The sequence below is a fragment of the Vigna angularis genome, chromosome 3 (genome assembly GCF_016808095.1).
Source record: "Vigna angularis cultivar LongXiaoDou No.4 chromosome 3, ASM1680809v1, whole genome shotgun sequence".
Lineage (NCBI taxonomy): Eukaryota > Viridiplantae > Streptophyta > Magnoliopsida > Fabales > Fabaceae > Vigna > Vigna angularis.
The window spans coordinates 39,218,285-39,227,945 of record NC_068972.1 but is presented as its reverse complement, the minus strand read 5'-3'; the positions used below and the strand labels follow the sequence as shown (position 1 = coordinate 39,227,945).

Genomic DNA, 9,661 nt, shown 5'->3' with positions numbered 1-9,661 from the left:
TCCAACCGTCGTTCATCTTAACGAGACTTGCTTACTTGAATACCCTTTGCCAGGAAGACTTACATGATCCCTATAGACCAAACATATATTAAATCATCAATATAATTATTATTCACAAAAACATAAAAGAAATAAACTCAAAACTCACCATAGGAACATGGCGTTCAATGCTAGAAAACTACCCCTCAATGCCATATCAGATGACAACACCCTATTTTTATGGTTTTTATGCACCTAGTATTATACAACTGATCAAATTGGTTATTTAAACATTAAAATTGATGTGAAAACACACTTATAGATAAAACTAAGTACCCCTTTATCATTAAACCAAAGAATATGTGCTTTAAACCATTTGACATCTCCAAAAGTACCCAAACTCATAATTACACCTTCTAACACCAAATTATGTAAACTAAAGGTCTAAACAAGTCATAATGGAATCTAACCAACGTATGGAATGACTCGTCTAATATATTTTTTTATACTCTTCTGATTAGTGTATCTATAGTCTTGTGTAATCTGTATTGTTAAACTTGTATAATATTTTTTGCAATACTCGCCTAATAAGTTATGAAAAGACATGTATAATGTGTATTCTTAAATTCATCTAATTAATGATTGACAAACCTTTATATGCATTGTTAGACTTGTCTCATAAATATATGGACACACTCATATAATGTGTACTACAAGACTTATTCAATTAATGAATGGACAAACTTGTATTGTATTAATAGACTTGTCTAAGTTGTGTATAGATAAATCTGTCTAATGTATATTGATAAGGTCATCTTACCATTATATGTTGTTATTAGACTCGTCTAATAAGTGTTTAGACAAACTTTTCTAATGAGTATTCCAAGACTTGTGTAATCAATGTATGAAATATCTCGTTTAATGTTTTTGGCTATATTTGTCTACTGATTGTATGGATAAATTTGTTGTTAAACTTTCTAAATTTTATTTTATTAAAAGACCAAGTAATTAGAAATTAGAAAATTATAAAATGGTAGAATTAAAAGTTAAAAAATAGTATAGAAAAGATAATTAATATTTTTAATATAAGTTATTTTTATTTAATATTTTTGTTATATTCGTCTAGTGTATGTAGTTAAACTCGTCTAAATAATATATAATTATATATTCATAGACATGGATATTAATGATAATATAAATACTAATGTAGTACATTTTAAGATAATTAGTATTAAATGATAAAATTTAAAATAAAAAATAATATAAAAAATTAATGCAAGTAACAAGTTCTTCTTTAATAATTTATTAAATTATTAAGTAATTAGAAATAATAAAAGGATAAAATAAAAATAAAAAAATAGTATAAAAAATTAATATTTTAAATATAAATTATTATTAAATAATAAATATATTGAAATTATACTAGAACTTGTAATTAAAATTTGCATATAGATATAAAAGAAGTAATTATTTATTATTAACTAATTCTTAAAATAATTTTTAGTCATTGCTGAGTAACGAAGAAAAACTTCAACTTTATAATTGACTTGGAAATTGAAATGAAGGTTTAAAATTTAAGAAATTAATAGTGCTATTTAAAACTATATTTCTATTGTTTTTAGTAAATCAGTTTCAAAACAAATAAAATAGATAAAAGAGTAAAATAACTCTTAAGAGAGACAATATTTTATATGATAATGAAAACACTTTCTAATATTAATAAGATTTAATTATTATTGTGGTCCTTACTTTTGGTTCAAAATCATAAATCGTTCTTTCTAATTATTTTTTGTCAATTAAATCTTTAATTTGAAAAAATTGATACAATCCTACCTTTACCATTAATTTGGCTAAAACAAAGTTAGGAGATGATCGGGTGGACATGTATATATGGTATTTGATGTTGAAATGAATGGAGAGTTTTCGTTGTGAAGGTCGAACATGGTGCTCGTGATTTCACATGGTGGTGAAGAAAATCTGGCAGGTTTGTGGTGCAAAGAAGGTGGCGTGGCCAAATTCATAAGTGGAAGCTTTGTATTTTAAAGGAGATCTTGTTGTGGCTTTGTGCTCGCGATGAACGTGGCGACGATTTTTGCTATTCACGGTGGATTGTGTTGGTGGGATGAACGACGAAGATATGTGGTTGTTGTTATCGTGAATGGGTGATGGTGGCGTCAAAGTGACGGTGGTGGCACGTTGAATAGTGGTGTCATGGTGACTAACGACATGGAAGAACTATGGCTGTCACGAGGTGTTCCGTGGATTAGTTGCGATTTGGACTACTCGCGAGATAAATTTGTATTGGTGCTGGCTCTGTTTTGTTGTAGATGCATGGATTTCGCATCAATGGGTGACCGTGGTCGAAAGAAATTGATATACCTCGGCTGATTTATGGTGCAGTGAAGTTGGATTTGTGATTTTGGTTTCATGATTTCGGTTTCATGATTTCGAACATGGTTTATGTTTTTGGTGGCACGTGTGATCTCATTCGCAAGTGTACCAAATCATTTAAGTTAGGGATGACCAAAAAATCTACGGACACGGATATTCATGGATAAAATTCGTGACAGATAGTTACTATCTACGGATATTTATTATCTGCAGGTAATGGGCAGCGGGTATTTTAATACCCGCTTCTAAACAGGTCGAGTACGGGTAGTATACTATCCGACCTCCGGGTACCCATTACCCGCAAAAAATAAATAAATAAAATTAATTTATATATTTTTTAATTAATTTTAATTTTAATTAAAATAAAATTATATTTTATTAGGTTAAATTTAATTAAAATTAAATTTTATATAATTTGATTTATATTATATTATATATATATTGTATTTTTATTTAAATTTTATTTTAAAAATGTATAAAATATTTTTTTTTATTTTTTGTGGGTACCCGTGAGTTTTAAAATACCCGCAGGTATTTTCTAAACAGATATCCGTGCAGGTAGCGGGTACAATTTTTTGCGACGGATCAGGTTGTGGGTAGGCACTATCCGTGTCCGACCCGACCCGTTGTCATCCCTTGTTCAAGTAATATAAAATGGTAAGACCAATTATCATTTCCGAAGAGACTCGTGTAATACTAGTTAATTGTATTATTAACAACTCATATAGACTCAATAACAACATATCAATTGAAAAATAAGTGCAAAGAAGATGAAATTTCAACTATACAAGTTTGGACTTTGGTGTTAGAAGACACTTAAGAAGGAAATAAAGTAAGAATGATATGAAATGACATTGCTAAGGTTAGGATTCATCAATTCACCTTGAGCATACACAATTTCATTTCCTCTCCATCAAATTAATAAATTAAATCCACAAAATTACTGTGCATGCACAATTTCATCTCCTCTCCATCGAATTACTAAATTAAATCCACAAAATTACTCTAGCCTTAATCCCTTAGATGAAAGAGCCTAGTTTTTATCTATTAACTACCAATCCACTGATTAATTAACAAGCAAAACCCCATTAAGAACTAGGATCTTAAGATAACATGTGAATCATCTTCCATCCTTAGAATCAATGAACCACAAGGACTCTTTGTTAAACTGCCTTTTAGTCGTTTAAGCAGAACAAAGTCTGGTCCCCACTAATGTAATATAGGGATGATCAGAATATCACTCCAAGGACTCAATTTGTTAAGTTTCAAAATGTAGAGTTAGAGCTTGTTTTATTTATTTACTATCTAAACTACTAACTAGGTGGGGACAAAGAAATGAAATAATGAAATTTAAAATGAAAAGAATCAAATTAAAAACAAAACCTATTTAAAGAAAAGAAGTAAACAGAACGTATATACTAAAGCTGGAACAATCCAAAATATATTCAGAAAGGTAAATGCTAAAAAAAATAAGTGTGTTACCCTCGCGGAGTCTATCACCCTCCGCGTTACAATCCTCCAGAGCGAAGTCTGTCACCCTCCACTCGATACCTTTTTCAAAAGCTATTTACATCCCTTTATATAGGGTCAGAAAACAATGAACAAGGAAGAAAGGGGAAAGGGAAGATAAGTTGAGAACCTTCGACGCTTCGCTTTAACGATCCAACGATTTGTCTTCTTTTCTCGCAATCTATGCATCTCAGCCCTTCGATCATCTTCTCTTCGTTCAGCTCCAGTCAGCTTCTTCCCCGGGCAAGATTGCGACTTCGTCTTCTCCTCTCTTTCTCACACAAGCCCTAGCTTTTGGGTGTTTTTCTCTAGAATGAAGCATGTCTTCGAGCTTTACTCCCCATAACAGCAACAACGCCACAAAAACGCACCACATCAATAATCAAAACGCTGTAGTTTCACTAATTGGAGCCCAAGTAAGGTAGCAGCTGCACTTCAATAAGTGGGAACCCAACCCAGCTGCCCAGAATCTAGTGCACAAGCGGCCCAAACAATATCTGCAGCAGAGTAGCATCCAGCAGCCCATTCTCAAGTGTGGCAGCAGCCCAGTTTTATTCCATCTGTCCAAGGCTGAGGCCCAATATAAATGCATCAACAACAACAGCCCAAGTTTAATCCATTCAACCCAATATTTATGCAACAAAGAAAAATCAGTACAAAAATTAAAGAAAGTAAAGGAAATTTAACAAGTAAAAAGAGAGAATTTTTATCAAAATATTTTCTAAAAAAGTATTAATATCTTAATTATTTACAAACAGTAAAAATTACTCCTAAAACCTTAATTTTAACCACAATTTTACAAAACTACAAATATAAAGAAAAATCCTAAAACTAGCCTAATTCTACCCAATAAGAAACTAAAATGGACTCCTAAGCACAGAAAGAGTGGCAAAATTGGGAAGTTATCACTCTTGTTTTAGTTCTAGGTTCCATCTTACGTTTCCATAACCTATGAAACCCCAAAATCAAGTCATGAACATTCCTATTACATGCAAGCTTTAAGATTGGAAACAAGAATACTAGTAATTGATAGAAAAAGCATTTATATCTTCAAATCATTCAACAATTACACAAGAATTCAAAGGCTACAACTAACCCCAACAAGATGAGAGTCTTCCCACAAACCCTAGCAGCCTTTCAAGCTTTCCTCCGAGTGAAATCGCACCTCCAAACCACCAAAGACCCATTTCTCTTCGTGTTTCTGACTTAAATAGACCAGATCTGGCACATCAGCACCGCCGACTTTCTGGAGATTGGCCGCCCAACGTTGGGTTGTTAGCGCCCTGGGCACAACTTTCGCAAAATGCAGCGCTCAACGCTGTCCTGGGCGCTCCGCACCAGGCTTACTTGAATCAATACTTGTTCTTCATCAATGGGTGGCGCTTAGTGTCACTCGTTCTGGTATTCTGATTCCTTCAATTCTGTGCAAATTTACTTGCTTTTGTGGTTGGTCGAGACTCTTCGATGTAATGGAGGATCTTCCTAAAATCAAAATGGATCAAAAATAGGGGATTAGAGTATTATTTAGGTAATGTAACCCAAAATATAAGTAAACACTAAAGCAAGATAAAAGAGAGGATTTAAGCAAGTAATAAGCTAAAGAAGAGTTGATTTTGCTACTGAAATGATGCTTAGGTAATGGTAATATTTAACATTATCATCACTGAGATGGCACATCGAGGAGTTTCCATAGTTGTGCAATTTTTTCATATCTGCAATTTAGGTTTTGCAAATTAGGATTCAATAGTGGAACAAAAATGCTATCACGAGGTGGATTCATGATTTGGTTTTACGAATTCGAGCATGGGTTGCGTGAGTAGGTGGTGAAGATGACATTGTGGTTAATTGTCGATAGTAGTGGCTCCAATAGTGATGGTTCGAATCTTGTATGTGTGAAGGTCAAGGTCAAGGTCAAATGTCACGTATCCATTATACACGTCCATCTCGTGATCTCTTTACATGTACACCTCATTATCTCCTAACCTCGTTTAATGAATTTAACAACAAAGGTCGGATTGCATCAATTTTTTCAATTTAGAGACTAAATTTAGACAAAAAAAATTAGAAACAACTATTTTTTCAAAACAAAAATGGGATTTTTATAATGATTAAACCTATTAATAAATATTTTTTAAAATAATACTTTTTTAATAGAAAAAGCTAAATATATTATTCTAAATTGAATTTTATTACATGACAAAATAGTTAGAAATAAAAAATAAAAAAAATATAAAAAATTAATACTTTAAATATAAGTCATTCTTTAATAATTTATTAAATGACACAATAAAAAAATATTTATTTATCTATTTTAAAAATAAGTAATTCTTAAAATAATTTTTAGAGATGCATCAATTAAATCAATAGAATTTGAATTTAAGACATAATTAACATTTTAGAAGTTGATATAAATATCTTAAATTTGGAAAACTAAAAACGTAATTTAATAATTAAAATAATATATTATTAAATATTAAATGATAGAGTTGAAATATATTTTTATTTTTACGGTAAATAAGTTTAATAACAAACTAAGTGGATAAAATAGTGAAATAATTAGTTAGAAAGTTTAAAATAAATGAAAAAATAGTTTAAAAAAAGTAATATTTTAAACCTAGGTTATTTTTTAATAATTTCTTAAATAATCAAATAAATACAAATTATAAAAGAATTAAGAATAAAAAAATAATATAAAAATATATTTATATTTTTAGGATAAATCAAATAGGTGGCAAGAAGCAATGGGAGGTTGGAAACAGAGAGGTAAGGGATGCGGTAAAGCTAAGGCTAAGATGGACAACATATCTTCTTTTTTAATTGAGTAAATTAATTATTACATACTTTTCATTCATTTAACACGTAATAGTATAATAGTAAAATGGTCATAAAAGTATAAAATTTTGTATTCTTTTAAGAAAAGAAAGTAGAAAATAAATATAACGTTGTAAAATATTTAGATATGTCAAATAATTTTTTTTTTCATTTTAACAATTCAATATTTTCTTTGAATCTTTTATTCTCGCAACTACGAATGGGCGTTGTTGTGCTGGTACATTAGGTGAGGGAAAAAGTCATTGGCAGAAAGAAAATCAAAATTGTCACGAATTTTAGAATCCGGAAGACATTTAAAAAATAATGCATTATGGATTGAATAATTCAAAGTAAAATTAATATTTTCGAATATGGATCACGTAATCCAAATATCTACGGATTATACAATCAAAAACTAGAATTTAATCACGGAATATGTGAAATTTTAAAAAAGTATAGGTGCATAAAGAAAACAGGGTGCAGGGAGAAATTCTTTGTATAATGAGTATTGGGCCAACAAATTTTAAGGTGAATAAAGGTGGGGATTTCTATGTTTTTCTTATGTACCCCTAAATTTTACTGAGCTAAGCCTATAGATTATATATATTTCCTTGATTTCAAAATCAAGTTTCGGAATTCTTGGATTTTAAAATTCGATAATGTATTTTTCTCTGATTTTGAATCTAGTTTATATATTTTCTCTGATTTTTCCAGATTTCAAAATTTGATTTTGAATTTTTTCAGATTTCAAAAATGAATTTTTCTCTCGTTTTGAATCTAGTTTATATATTTTCTCTGATTTTTCCAAATTTCAAAATTTGGTTTTGGATTTCTCGAATTTGAAAATTCATTTTTGGAATTTTCTGGATTTTTAAATCTGATTCTGAATATTTAGAAATTGGATTTCAAAATCCGTTTTGGATTTCTGGATTCGGAAATCCAGTTCTACATTTAGCGGGGGGTTTTAAAATCTGGTTCTAGATTTTCCAAATTTTGAAATTTAGTTTTGGATTTTTCAGAATTTTGAAATCTAATTCTGAATTTTCTTGACTTTTAAAATTCAATTATAAATTTTTTCAAATTTCGAAATCTAGTTCTGAACTTTTAGAAATTAGATTTTTAAATTCAATTATGAATTTTTCAAATTTCAAAATTTGGTTCTAGATTTTTTCGTATTTCGTAATCTAATTTTAGATTTTCCCAAATTATTAAATATAAGCATGAATTTTTTTTTTCAGATCTTGAAATTTGATTTTGGATTTTCAAAAACTGGATGTGAAATCCGGTTCTAGATATTTTTATTTATTAGATTTCGAAATATGATTATACGTAGAGTTTTTTTATTTATTGAATTTTAAAATTTAGTTTTATGTTTAGTTTTTTATTTATTAGATTTCAAAATTCAATTTTTGAAAGTACAAGTGGAATGAAGAAGGTACAGGCGAAGGATGAAGCGTGCAAACGGGGGTGTCAAACCCTAGTCAAAATCAAAGTTAAAAGTTGCTAAGAGTAACTTAGGGATATGGAGAAGTTTGGGGTGCAGAAAGAAATTTGTAGGATGCAGTAAGAAGCCCGGTTGATCAAAAGATATTTGAACTCGAATTGAGAAAGTCTCGTCACTTATTGAACATGTATTATATCCCACAGCTATTTGTAAAAGTATTTATATATAAGGTAAATATTAACTTATCTGAAGATTAAAACAAAATGGATTATAGGTTCATAATATTTAAAATAATAGTACATCTACTATAGTACCAAACCCAGTTACATTTTTTCGTTAAAATAATACTAAAAGGGTTGATTCCACATATTTATACCTTTTTTATTTTACAATAGAGATATTTCTTTAAAAATAATTAAAAATTTAAATGTAAATAGATTTAAATTAAAAAAATGGTTTATAACAGATATCCTCGTAATTTAAAATTGCATAACAAATAAACATAAGTTACTATAACTGTTTCGGAAATTTGAACATATGATACAGGAATTGTTCATCACATTGATTAGAGTCCTAGTTATCCATATGGTAATTAACTATCTAATGTAAATAATTACATTGTATAATTTAGATGTAAGAATAAATATGTTTATAATATTATTTAATTATGACTTTTCCGTTTGAATAACCTTGTGTTTAATTGTTTTTAGTTTCATGTTTGAATTTTGTAATGTTGTTTTAGATAATTGAAAAGTTAAATTTCAAATTTTTAAGAAAAAAAAATCTATTGAAAAAAGATATAAAAGTTAAAACGTAAGATATGGTCAACCTTGAAGAAAGCTGACACTACTACTAGTATATCAATAAACATTTAATAATTGATATTTATATTATTTAATAGATTTAATAATAGAATGCAAATTAAAATAAAAAAAGCAGGTTTGCCCGAGTGGTTAAGGGGGAAGACTTAAGATCTTCTGCACATAAGTGCGCGTGGGTTCGAACCCCACAGCCTGCAATTTTTTAATATTTTTTTTCTTCTGCTTTAGAAGTTACAAAATTTTTATTATAATTAATGTAGGTTTATATATGTTTTTTAAACTCAAACTTTTTATATTTATTTTCTAAAATTTAGATCAAATTTTATTTTTATTTCTCAAATTTAAAAAAATGGTGTTTTTATTCTCTCAAATGAAAAATTGTTTTTTTTCAAAATAAAAGTATCATATCTAAAAATCATTAGCATAATCTTAATTTGAGAAGTACTCTTTTAAATATTTTTCTTACTTTTCTATCTTTTGTTTTTCTCCTATTCTTGTTACAGTAGTTAGTGTTATTATAGTAGCAAAATATTCGTGCTCACAATTATATGGACGAAGCTTTAACTTTTGTTTTTATTTCGAGATTAAAGTATAATGTATTTATATTACATCATTAGATTTTCAATGCTTAACAATCATGAAAAATTTAATTTATATTAAAACATTGAACAATCTAAAATTTTGAATGTTCAAAATTGTAATACCC

The 9,661-nt window shown here is 28.7% G+C and overlaps 1 non-coding gene across 1 annotated transcript; it reads left to right on the top strand.

Annotated features, from left to right (window-relative positions):
- Positions 1–9,069: 9,069 nt before the first annotated feature.
- On the top strand, positions 9,070–9,152 carry TRNAL-UAA (transfer RNA leucine (anticodon UAA)). The gene has a single exon. It is a non-coding gene; the product is annotated as a tRNA-Leu (tRNA).
- The last annotated feature ends 509 nt before the right edge of the window (positions 9,153–9,661 follow it).